Source organism: Bidens hawaiensis, unplaced genomic scaffold (genome assembly GCF_021521415.1).
Source record: "Bidens hawaiensis isolate Kalapana, Puna unplaced genomic scaffold, B.hawaiensis_p1.1 tig00022235_1, whole genome shotgun sequence".
Lineage (NCBI taxonomy): Eukaryota > Viridiplantae > Streptophyta > Magnoliopsida > Asterales > Asteraceae > Bidens > Bidens hawaiensis.
This window is the reverse complement of record NW_027493451.1, coordinates 293,045-304,745: the sequence shown is the minus strand read 5'-3', so window position 1 is coordinate 304,745 and position 11,701 is coordinate 293,045. Positions and strand designations below refer to the sequence as shown.

Sequence of the window (11,701 nt, the reverse complement as noted above, 5' to 3'; positions counted from 1 at the left end):
ACTATTCATTATCCAAAAAGAATATTTGGTTTCATATTATATGGTAAAGACTTGTAATTAACTTAAATTTAAGCTTAGAAATTTTATTGCTTAAACTAACCAAGTCTTATTTTGAGGCTTCTCGAGATAAGAATTGGTTTAAACTAAGCGTGGCAATATGAGTGGGTCGGGTAGGATCATGTAACGGGTCATACAGGTTGATCAGTCAGAAACGGGTTTAGTTTGGATCAAAACCGAGTTTAATGAAAATGGGTTTGGGTTGAAATGAGAAGTTTTAATAAAAAGGATTCACAATATGAATGGTAGAGCAGAAGGCACTTATTGAAATTAAACTAATACTAGCATGCTAAGATATGAGAAGCAACAAATCAACCATATCCAAAAACAATCACCACCATCATCACCCTTTCTAAGTTTCTAACTAATTTGATGAAGCTGGTAACTCTAACAGAGCACCTGATAAAATCGTTCGATCTGGTTCCTCTTTTATTTTTATTTTTTGTCGTGCTATTATATTTTGTTCATTGAAAATATTTTTACAGTTTGTTAATTTCTTTCTGAAACATAATTAATTGTGATACATTAATATTAATGTGAATGAATGATACCATTGGAAACAATTAAAATTATATAAATACGATGGGATAAGTACAATACAAACACATGCACACGCCGACACCATATAACAAATGCCTTATTACCAGTGGAAGAAAGAAAAAAAAGATCCTGAAACCAGTATTAAAATGGAAAACAATTAATGATAATATATATGTGAATTATTTGCATTCAAGAGGACCTATATGGCTTCTCTTCCTCTCTTCATCTTGTTAACTCTTACCGCGACAACAACATGTATCTTGTCCATGATCCCCTCAACAAACAAAAAAAGCTTATGTCTCCATTGTTTCCTCAACATCAAAACCACAATAACACCCCAAAACCCTGTTACAAAACCAAATGTTATGTCCTCATAAAACCATACCTTGTTGTGTTCATCAGTTGCTCCATATTTGTTCTTGGGCGTTGCAGCTCTGTCTTTATGATGGGAAAAATTCTTAGGCAATGGAGGTCCACAGAGGTTCAACGGGGTCCCGCATAGGTCTTTGTTCCCAGCATATATTGATGGATCTGTGAGGGTCTGCAATTGATTTCCTGTTGGAATTCGTCCTGATAAGTTGTTGTTTGACAAATTCAAATGGCTCAAGAAAGTCAAAGCTGCAATGCTTGAAGGGATTGACCCGTTCAAGTTGTTTCTTGAGAGATCGAGAGAATTTAATGCTGTCATGTTTCCAATGTTGTCTGGAATGCCTCTGCTAAGATGATTGTTGGACAAATTGAGACCCACCAATTCCTGAAGTGCAGTTAACTCTACAGGTATTTCTCCAACAAGTTTATTGCTTGAGAGGTCCATGTTAATGACAAATTGCAACGTTTTCGTAAATTCACGAGGAACACCATTCAATACTTGAATCAACGTCAATTCAGATTCATTAGGTCCATAAATATCAAGAGAGTGAGCCTTGACAAACAATTCTCCTAGACAATGAGGGATGGTTCCTGTGAAGTTGTTGTGTGCAACATCCAAAATTTGAAGCTTCAAGTTTTTGCATAAAGATCGAGGAATTCCTCCGGTGAAGTTGTTTTTGTGTAACCTAAAAACCACCAATGATGAAACATGTTCTCCAATCCGTTCTGGTATTGTTCCAGAGAACGCATTGTCACCCAAGTCTAAGATGCCTAACTGAACTAAATTACTTAATTCTGTAGGAATTTCACCACTAAAGTTGTTGTCGTTCAAGTTTAGCAATACCAATTGATAAATTTCCCCTATAAAACTTGGAATGCTTCCACTCAGCCCATTTGAGCTTAACATAATGACAAGCAAGCTTTTCATATTCTGAAGACAGTTAGGAATTTTTCCGTTAACCTATTCCTAGAAAGATTAAGATATTCCAAATCCGTCCTTTTGCACAGTGACGTTGGAATTGACTCATTGAAAAGGTTGTTTTGCAAAAATAAAGCCGTAAGTTCTTCACCGTCATAAGTTCCACCAATGGGAAGATTGGTCAAAGGTCCGCTGAGGCGGTTGTGAGAGAGATTTATGAAAGGAATGATATGCATCTTTCGCAACCATGTGGGAAGAGGTCCTGAAATGGATGTATTAGACAACACTAAACTAATAACTTTTCTCTGATTTCGAAGCCACTGCGGAAATCCGTTTGTGATCTTGCAAGAGGTGAGATCAACGGTGACCAATTGGAATGGGGGAAGCCACTCACGTGAAACATTGAATACTAACTTAGTGTTATAAGCTGCATTCAAGTACTCCAACATTGAAAGGTTAGCAAAATGGGCTTCAAAAACTACTCCGTCCAAAGAATTGTGAGAGATTAATAGAGAACGAAGATTAGAGAGTTGCCCAATTGAAATCGGAACAGGCCCAGTTAAGAAGTTTGAAGACACTGAAAATGAATGTAATGAAATAAGTCTTCCAATAGACGTTGGGATGGGGCCCGTTAACTCATTGTTTTCTACAGACAACGATGTTAAATTTGCTAATCTTCCAAATGATTCTGGAATTGAACCGTTCAGGTGATTATAAGAAATATCAAGTTCCCTAAGCTTTCCATTGAATGTCGGAATGGGACTTTGAAGAAACACTAACCGGACCCCGGGCAGATTACTGGTAACCTGGGGGTTAGATAGATGTTTCCCACGAGGGGTGAGACCCTGAGAAGATGGTTCTTCTGATAACCTGCAAAACAGACACCGTGAGCTTGTCACTGAGAAGGGGGGGGGGTTCCTCCTTGTGACCACCCTCCGGCGTGAGAATCAGACTAGATTGCTCTTTAAATATAAATGTATATTAAGAGATTGCTAGAGCAGATATCAGGTATAATATGATGATAATGTAGTAAGATATGATAAGATCAGATGGTCATACCATTTGTGGTATTTATAGCCGAAGGTAGGTTTCCAAAGAGGTATGGCCGGCTGCAACAGTGTTCCTGTTCCACCAACAGTAGCCTACGCACGTGCCCTGCTGGTAGTTGGTGGGTAGGTAGCGGCTGATAGCGACCAGGCCTGCTGTATACTATTCCTGTTCCACCAACTGACGGCTACGCACGTGGTATGGCAGTAGTTGGTGAGTAGGCAGCGGCTAATAGTGACATACAGTGCAGGAGCATGCTGCTCGCCATACTGTTGTCAATAAGCTGTCGTATCTTTAGTCAGATCTTTTTCCCATACCTCGTCAGGTACAGTACAGAAGATCTTCCTGTATCGTACGGACTAGCTTATTTGGGCGGGAGTATTCCCCCTCCCGCCCTTGTGCGGGATAGTTCCCGGCTTCGCTCATTCCTTCAGGTGACACTGAGTGATTGAGAGCTAAGTGCCTTGTGCGTGTAGCCCTGCTGCGCGGGTGGCCTTCCCTGATGGCTTGTATCCGAGGCTGCGGGGACAGGCGGAGTCCTTCACCATCGGGAGGCATTTCCTGCGGGACCAGCTTGCGTACTGCGCGTAAGGACGTCACGTCTCTGAGCATGGTTGGTCCTGCGGATCCAGTTGGTTTCTGCGCAGACGTCCCTCTTCAAGGTGAGTCTTGCGGGTCCAACTAGGCTCTGCTGGGACCTACCTCTTCAAGTCCCCCCAGTCCAATGTTCTTCTCATGAGTGTTTAATAAAGTGAGGTGAACTTTTGGACTTTAAGCAGAGGGTTTTGAAAAGGGTTTTTTAAGGTTTTCCATGGGGATTCTTCCCGCGGAAGTCCTTGCCACTTGCAGAAATTCCCGAGTTTCCTGCTTGGTCTTTGGGTATGATGCGGGCAGGTCTGTAACCTCCTCGCAAGTCAGGAGCGTTGAGTCCCACTTGTGTGGATTCTCCATGAGGTTTTGGTAGTTTTGAACATAGTGATCAATTATGTTAAAACCACCAATTCCATCCTGGAGCTTCAAACAACGTAGTTCCCGACGTTCCCGCTATGCGGGGATGTTATTTCCGTTTCCGCAAGCATTGCCCAGAAGATCCTTCTTGGTTTCAATTCCCAGCGGAGCGCTAGGTATGTGAAGGGTTTTGCCTTAACACTGTACCTGCGTTCGTCTTACGGTTACTTTACTTCCAAGGTATTCCTGGCGTCAATTCCCTGCGGGTGCTAGGTATGTGAAGGGTTTTGCCTTTACACTGTACCCGCACCCGTCTTATAGTTACTTGGCTGCCGAGGAATATTTGGCTTCAATTCCCTGCGGGTGCTAGGTATGTGAAGGGTTTTGCCTTAACACTGTACCCGCATCCGCCTTATGGTTACTTGTTCGCCAAGGTTTACTTGGCTTCAATTCCCCGCGGGTGCTAGGTATGTGAAGGGTTTTGCCTTTACACTGTACCCGCATCCGTCTTACGGTTACTTGTTTGCCAAGGTTTACTTGGCTTCAATTCCCTGCGGGTGCTAGGTATGTGAAGGGTTTTGCCTTTACACTGTACCCGCATCCGTCTTACGGTTACTTGTTTGCCAAGGTTTACTTGGCTTCAATTCCCTGCGGGTGCTAGGTATGTGAAGGGTTTTGCCTTTACACTGTACCCGCATCCGTCTTACGGTTACTTGTTTGCCAAGGTAAGGGGGTATTTTCCCGCTTACTTTTTAATTTTTTTAAATTTTGAATTTTGAAATTCGAAAGGTTGGTGGAAAGATAGGAACAGTCCAAACCTCTGAAACGTCGTGCGACAGTTTCTTCTGACTGTGTCAGGACGTGCAGGAAGTTATGGTGACGTGACATTATATGGTCATTCCAGACGCTTTTTACGGCGCGTGGGCGCGATTTTTCGGGCGCGTGGCCGCGAAATTACTGGCACACGTCCTGTCAACAGCTGTTGACAGCCTGCTTTTTGCCACGTGTCATAGTTTTATTGCACCTTCGATTTCTCTCTCCTCCGCATTAAATTCACCGCATTAATTGCGATTAGTATATAAAGGGGGAGAGGCCTCTTTGTAATCCACACTTTCACCTTTCTTCTTCTTCTTAGTGATTTCCGGCAAATACTCCCCTTTTCAGGCAAGCATTTTCCCGAAATCACTTTCTTCTTTCTGCAAAATGTCTTCCCATGATGCTGAAGCTGTAGCCGACGATAGGAGTACTGCTGGCGAGTGCCAGTGTGCTCTACCTGTCGATCAGTACCAGTATATCGTGAGGAAATTCATGCTTGAGTCTCTTGAGCCTGAGTTTCCTGAATCCCACCAGACTGTGTACGATGCCCCCAGTGGCAAGATCGGGGTATATGCTGCATTCTTTGTTTATGGGAACCTTAGGTTCCCATTGACAAAGTTTGTGTACCGTGTCCTGGAGAGGCACGGTGTGCACCTGACCGAGGTGCATCCGATGGCGATTGCCAAGGTCCGGCACTTCGAGTGGGTGTGCCGGATTCTGGGTATTGAGCCCTACGTGGACCGCCTGATGACCTTCTATACTTGGAGGTGCGTCCAGGGGTGGTACACCCTGACAACCCGTATTAAGGGTTTGAAGATCTGCGTGACCGAGCGCAGTCTCCGATCGTGGAAGCGGGAGTTCTTCTACATCTCTGCCCGCGCCATCCCCATTGCCATGAAGTTTAAGAAGGGTCAAGCGCTTCCGAGCCTTCACGCTTCCAGTTACCAGGAGGCGGAATGGTTCGCGAAGATATCCCGGGTCCAATCTCCGGTTTACCGGTTTGCGGAGTCCGGGATGGTGATGCTGGGGATGAGCCGGGTATGGAAGGAGGCGTCTCGGTTTCCCATCCTTCTCGAATACGGTTTGAACTCTATTCCTTATGGTATGTCTTGTCTTTCTTGCTGATATTAGTTTGTCTTCTAACTGTTTCTTTTCTTTCAGAGGGGAATGACTTGGAGTCGCTCCTGTACCCGCGGGAAGCTGACCGTCCCGTGCGGGTGGGCACTCGTGCTTTAGACGAGAATGAGTTGCTCATCCTGGAGCAAACGGCGGATCGGTTTGTGGAGGTCTATCCGCCGGGCCAAGAGATCCTGAGCCACCGGCGGCCAGGTAAGGCGATATTCTATCCTCAACCCCTCAATGTTGTACCTGCTGTTGGATTTCCTTACATCCTGTCTTCTTCTGAGGAATCCGCAGATGGTCCTCCGCTGGTGCGGAAGAAGAAGGCTGCCGGCGGGAAAGGGAAGGAGAAGGTGGCCTCCACAGCTGATCCGGTGCTTCTATCTGACACCGAGTCAGATAGTGAAGAGGTGGCGGGGAACCCCGGTGGTGAGAAGACCACTGCTCCGGAGGCTACGACTGTTACCTCCGGAGAACCAACGACGACGGTGACCGGCGTCAAGAGACCGGCCCCATCGGGCTTGTCCCCGCCCGTCCGTACGTTCAGGCTCAAGAAAACCCGTAAGTACAAACATCCTTATCTTTGTAGATTTTACTAAATTTATTTAAACACTTATCTTCTTGTGCAGGCGTGGATGTTGACGCATTCCAGGGTGAAGTACCTAGTACCTCTCCGCCGATGACGGTAGGCTTGGTCAGCCTACCTGAGGCGTCGACCCAGGCGCCTGCGCCTGGTCCCGCTGGTTCAGTTGCTCACTCTGAGCCGACTGTTCCAGCCGAGTTTACGCCACCGCCGGCCGTGAGTGCGATTTTTACGGCGTCCTTCACCGAGCCGGCGGTTACGATTGCTGCGGATTCTGCGGCAGCGACTGCGGCGGCTGCCACCATGCCCCCGCCACCGGCACCGACGGCCGGCTCATCAGGTACGCATGGGAGTACTCGCCAATCCTTGCCACCTTCCCATCTGCCTGACCTTTTGGATGGGTTTCCTTTGGGTTCAGGTGATGGGTTCGGCGGCTATCGGCCTGTTATAGACCCTACAGGTGCGTAGGGTTCCTTTAGCCTTTTTTCACTTTTATTTTTATCATCTTTTCCTAACTGCTTTTTTGTTTTTTGCAGTGTCGGATTCCAATGAAGTGTATGTTCCGCGATGGAACATACGCCGAGGAACAACCCTTCGTACCCCTGTGGAGTGCGTGGAATGGGCTCGCCACGCTGCTCCCCATGGTGCGTTGGGGGAAGCCATGGCTAGCTACCAGGAGGGTAGGCTAACCAATGAGCTTCGGGTTCTCCAAGCCCGGATGCAGCCGCGCGTCGAGCTGCTTTGTCGTGAAAACGACAAGTTGAAAGCAGCTCGCGCCAAGGACGTATCTCAGGCGCGGGCTCTTCGGGAGGAGAACCAACGGTTGGCCGCAGCTGCTGCGGAGAAGGAGAAGGCCTTCAAGGCCCTCGAGGTTGAAGTTCAAGCGCGACTCGAGGCCCGCTCCAAGGCTGCCCAAGCTGTTAACGAACAGCTTCGGCTGGCTAAGGAGACTGCGAGGAACGCAACTGAGAGGGCCACCAAGGCTGAGGCCGTTGCTGAGCCTTTACGCGTGGAGAACGAGGAGCTCAAGGCCAAATTAGAGGCTCTCCAACGTGCTCATGATGCCTTGGCCATGGAAGATGCCAAGAAGCTCCAAGAGATCCTGGACCAGAGGGGCGTGCTTGACCACACCGAGCGGAAGCTTAAAGGCGTTGAAGAGGCTGCTGCAAAGGAAGTGCAACTTGCCAACCTCAATAAAAGCGAAGCCGAACGCGCCTGCACCCAAGCCCTGGTTGCCAAGGAATGGCTTCTTCGAGAAGCGTTGCCTCAGGTATTTTAGCTTTACGTCTTCACGCTTTCCTTTGTACATAGAAAAGGTGTTTGACACTTGTATTTTCTTTGTAGGTTGTGCATCGGGTCTTCTCAGAGACATCCTACGACGATGCTATGAGTGCAGCCCTCAATGCTTCTCACGAGGATGGGGAACGGGCTGGCTTCCTGCTTGGTCTAGGGTTCGTTGAGAAAGGCTTCCCGCCTTCCAACTTCCCTTTGTACAATGTTGATACTGAAGCCATATATGACCAGGCAGTAAATCAATACGCCGCCTTCCCGCATCCAGTGGTGGAGAAGGTGAACCAAGTAGCTGCTGCTGATGATGGGTTAGCTGTCCTTAAAGCCTTCCTCGAACCGCCTCGTTCTTCTGATGGAGCGGGTCCAAGTGGAGGCGGCCCTGAGGCTTGATCCTGAAGATCCCTTCCCATTGCTAGGATAGTCTTGTACGGATGTATTTATTTTTCTTTTCGTAGGCGGGTAGTTACCCGGCCATTCTTGTAATAATTCATTTGTGAAATATTAATCTTTTTGCGTATGAGATTGTTATTTCCTTCTTTGGGTTCCTTGCTTTATAAACTTATGACTTGCATACTTAGTTTAGATTAGCAATTTTCCAAGTGTCTAGAATAAGTTAACCTGTTGAACGTGGTTGATAATGGGTTAAAGTTTTGCTTCCTCTTTCGTGATTGTGCGGGTAGAACCGTCACTTGCACTTAGTAGGATGGCTAAACTTTAACCTTCATCTGACCTGCGTGTAGGTTTTCCTCATCTTTTGAGGATAAGTTAACCTTTGAACGTGGTTGATAATAGGTGTGAAGTTTTGCTTCCTCTTTCGTGATTGTGCGGGTAGAACCGTCACTTGCACTTAGTAGGATGGCAAAACTTTACCCTTATCTGACCTGCGTGTAGGTTTTCCTCATCCTGAGGATAAGTTAACCTTTGAACGTGGTTGATAATAGGTGTGAAGTTTTGTTTCCTCTTTCGTGATTGTGCGGGTAGAACCGTCACTTGCACTTAGTAGGATGGCAAAACTTTACCCTTATCTGACCTGCGTGTAGGTTTTCCTCATCCTTTTTAAGAATTGTTTTGAACCGTTCGACGCGCGGTTGTCAATAGGTTAGTGTTCAGTTTCCTTTAATGATTCATGCGGATAGACCGGCACTTTCATTTAATGGGATAATTGAACTCTTCCCCTTCAACTGACCTGCGTGAAGGTTTGCCACGTTATTGGGTTCGTGCGGGTAGGACCGCCTTCCCACGCAACGACTTCACGTAATGTGTGCCGTCGCCAGTGTTGCATAGTTTAACCGTTCGACGCGCAGTTGTTGATAGGTTTTTATTCAGTTTCCTCGTTATGATTGGTGCGGATAGACCGGAACTTTCATTTTTGGGTGCTGAACTTTTATCCCCTTCAACTGACCTGCGTGAAGGTTTGTCACGTTATTGGGTTCGTGCGGGTAGGACCGCCTTCCCACGCAATGACTTCACGTAATTATGCGGTGAAAACCGGCATATTAGTGTTCAGAAAAGTATAAATGTAAAATCATCAGCTTCGATGTTCTTAAAGAGAATCATTTCCATTAGAAGTGGCTCTTGGCCTTTTCTTTACAAATTGGAATTGATTTACATGCAAATTGTGTAAATGAGCTCCCTTCCATGTTGGGATGGGAGTGCCATCGAGCCGATACGCACCTGGTTCGGGATCTCGTTCTTTACGCAGCATGTAGTCTCGACATTGAAGCTGTAACTTTTATTCATGTTTTCCCCAGCTGAGGTTCTACACGCACCCGCCTGCTCAGCCTTTATTGCGCCACGAGGTGCGCGAGCGTCCCATCTCTGACGAATGCTTCAACCATGTCTTACATCTGTGCATTCTTCAGTGTTGTGGCCTTTTGTCTTGTGAAAGTCACAGTATTTGCTCCGATCAGCATCGTGACGATGTCGGATTATTGGAGGCTTTGGCCACGAGGGGTGAGACCCTGAGAAGATGGTTCTTCTGATAACCTGCAAAACAGACACCGTGAGCTTGTCACTGAGAAGGGGGGGGTTCCTCCTTGTGACCACCCTCCGGCGTGAGAATCAGACTAGATTGCTCTTTAAATATAAATGTATATTAAGAGATTGCTAAAGCAGATATCAGGTATAATATGATGATAATGTAGTAAGATATGATAAGATCAGATGGTCATACCATTTGTGGTATTTATAGCCGAAGGTAGGTTTCCAAAGAGGTATGGCCGGCTGCAACAGTGTTCCTGTTCCACCAACAGTAGCCTACGCACGTGCCCTGCTGGTAGTTGGTGGGTAGGTAGCGGCTGATAGCGACCAGGCCTGCTGTATACTATTCCTGTTCCACCAACTGACGGCTACGCACGTGGTATGGCAGTAGTTGGTGAGTAGGCAGCGGCTAATAGTGACATACAGTGCAGGAGCATGCTGCTCGCCATACTGTTGTCAATAAGCTGTCGTATCTTTAGTCAGATCTTTTTCCCATACCTCGTCAGGTACAGTACAGAAGATCTTCCTGTATCGTACGGACTGGCTTATTTGGGCGGGAGTATTCCCCCTCCCGCCCTTGTGCGGGATAGTTCCCGGCTTCGCTCATTCCTTCAGGTGACACTGAGTGATTGAGAGCTAAGTGTCTTGTGCGTGTAGCCCTGCTGCGCGGGTGGCCTTCCCTGATGGCTTGTATCCGAGGCTGCGGGGACAGGCGGAGTCCTTCACCATCGGGAGGCATTTCCTGCGGGACCAGCTTGCGTACTGCGCGTAAGGACGTCACGTCTCTGAGCATGGTTGGTCCTGCGGATCCAGTTGGTTTCTGCGCAGACGTCCCTCTTCAAGGTGAGTCTTGCGGGTCCAACTAGGCTCTGCTGGGACCTACCTCTTCAGACTTGTTAGCTCGTTATGAGAAAGATCTAATACTTGTAGCAATCTTAATCTTCCTAAGGATTCTGGAATTGAGCCATCAAGGTGATTAAAAGAAAGATCAAGTTGTGTAAGCTTCCCGGTAAATACCGGAATTGAGCCCATTAACTGGTTATTAGATAGATCTAAGTGTTGGATGTTAGAAAGGGTGGTGAAATTGTGAGGAGCATGAGATAGATGTGTCCCTGTGTGGCTACATTTTTTCAAACGGAGCTCTAATAAAGACGGAATCGTGTAAAGCACAAGGTCAAGACTTTTTGCACCACTAAGATTTGCGTAACTCAAATCAAGATATTCGAGTGATGAAAGGCTAGAAATCCAAGTCATATCATCTGCGATTAGTCCTTGGGAATATTCGTCTGCACTGAGATCAAGAACCTTTAAATTGGAAAGATTTCCAATGTGATGAGGAATAATATCATAAAAAGATGAACAGGACAGGTTAAGGTAAGTAAGTTGCTTCAAAGAACCAATGAACTCAGGGATCGACCAACGAAGAACATTATTACTCAAGTCCAAGTATTTTAGATGGCTCAGCTCTACTAGAGAAGTGCTCAACTCTTTATGGTATTTGGATAAAAAAGCAGAAGAATAATCATTACCTCTGAGATGAAGGCTTTCAACATTTCCATTGACACTATCACACGTGACTCTTTCCCAGCGGCAACAGTCATTTCCAACCCATGACAACATACCATAGTCATTTGTGACACTTTGTTTAAACTTGAGAAGAGCTAGTCGCTCATGCTCAAAGCAAACAACCGTGGCATTTCGAGCACCCAAATAAGTATTTGTGGTTGCAACCAAAAATATAGTTACAGAAATTAAATGGAGCACCAAACACCAGTGATTTGCCATTATTTGATCCCACAACCCCGACTAAAAAGTAATTAAAAAAGTTGGAATGTAAAGATGAATTCTTACAATGAAGTGATAGGCTCTTGCACAAACAAAACTAGTTCATTATAGATATAGAAATGAACAGAAACGCAATCAACGCCATGGAAGACTTGGAAGTCAATTCGTCAATTTGTATCCACATATACATACTTTTTCCATTTTGGGCTGTAAACGAACCGAATTGAACCAGACGAGACCTTGTTCAT

General features: G+C 46.1%; 1 pseudogene; it reads right to left on the bottom strand.

Moving 5' to 3' along the window:
- Nucleotides 1–796: 796 nt before the first annotated feature.
- LOC143565028 (uncharacterized) lies at nucleotides 797–11,453 on the bottom strand (annotated as a pseudogene).
- Nucleotides 11,454–11,701: the final 248 nt, after the last annotated feature.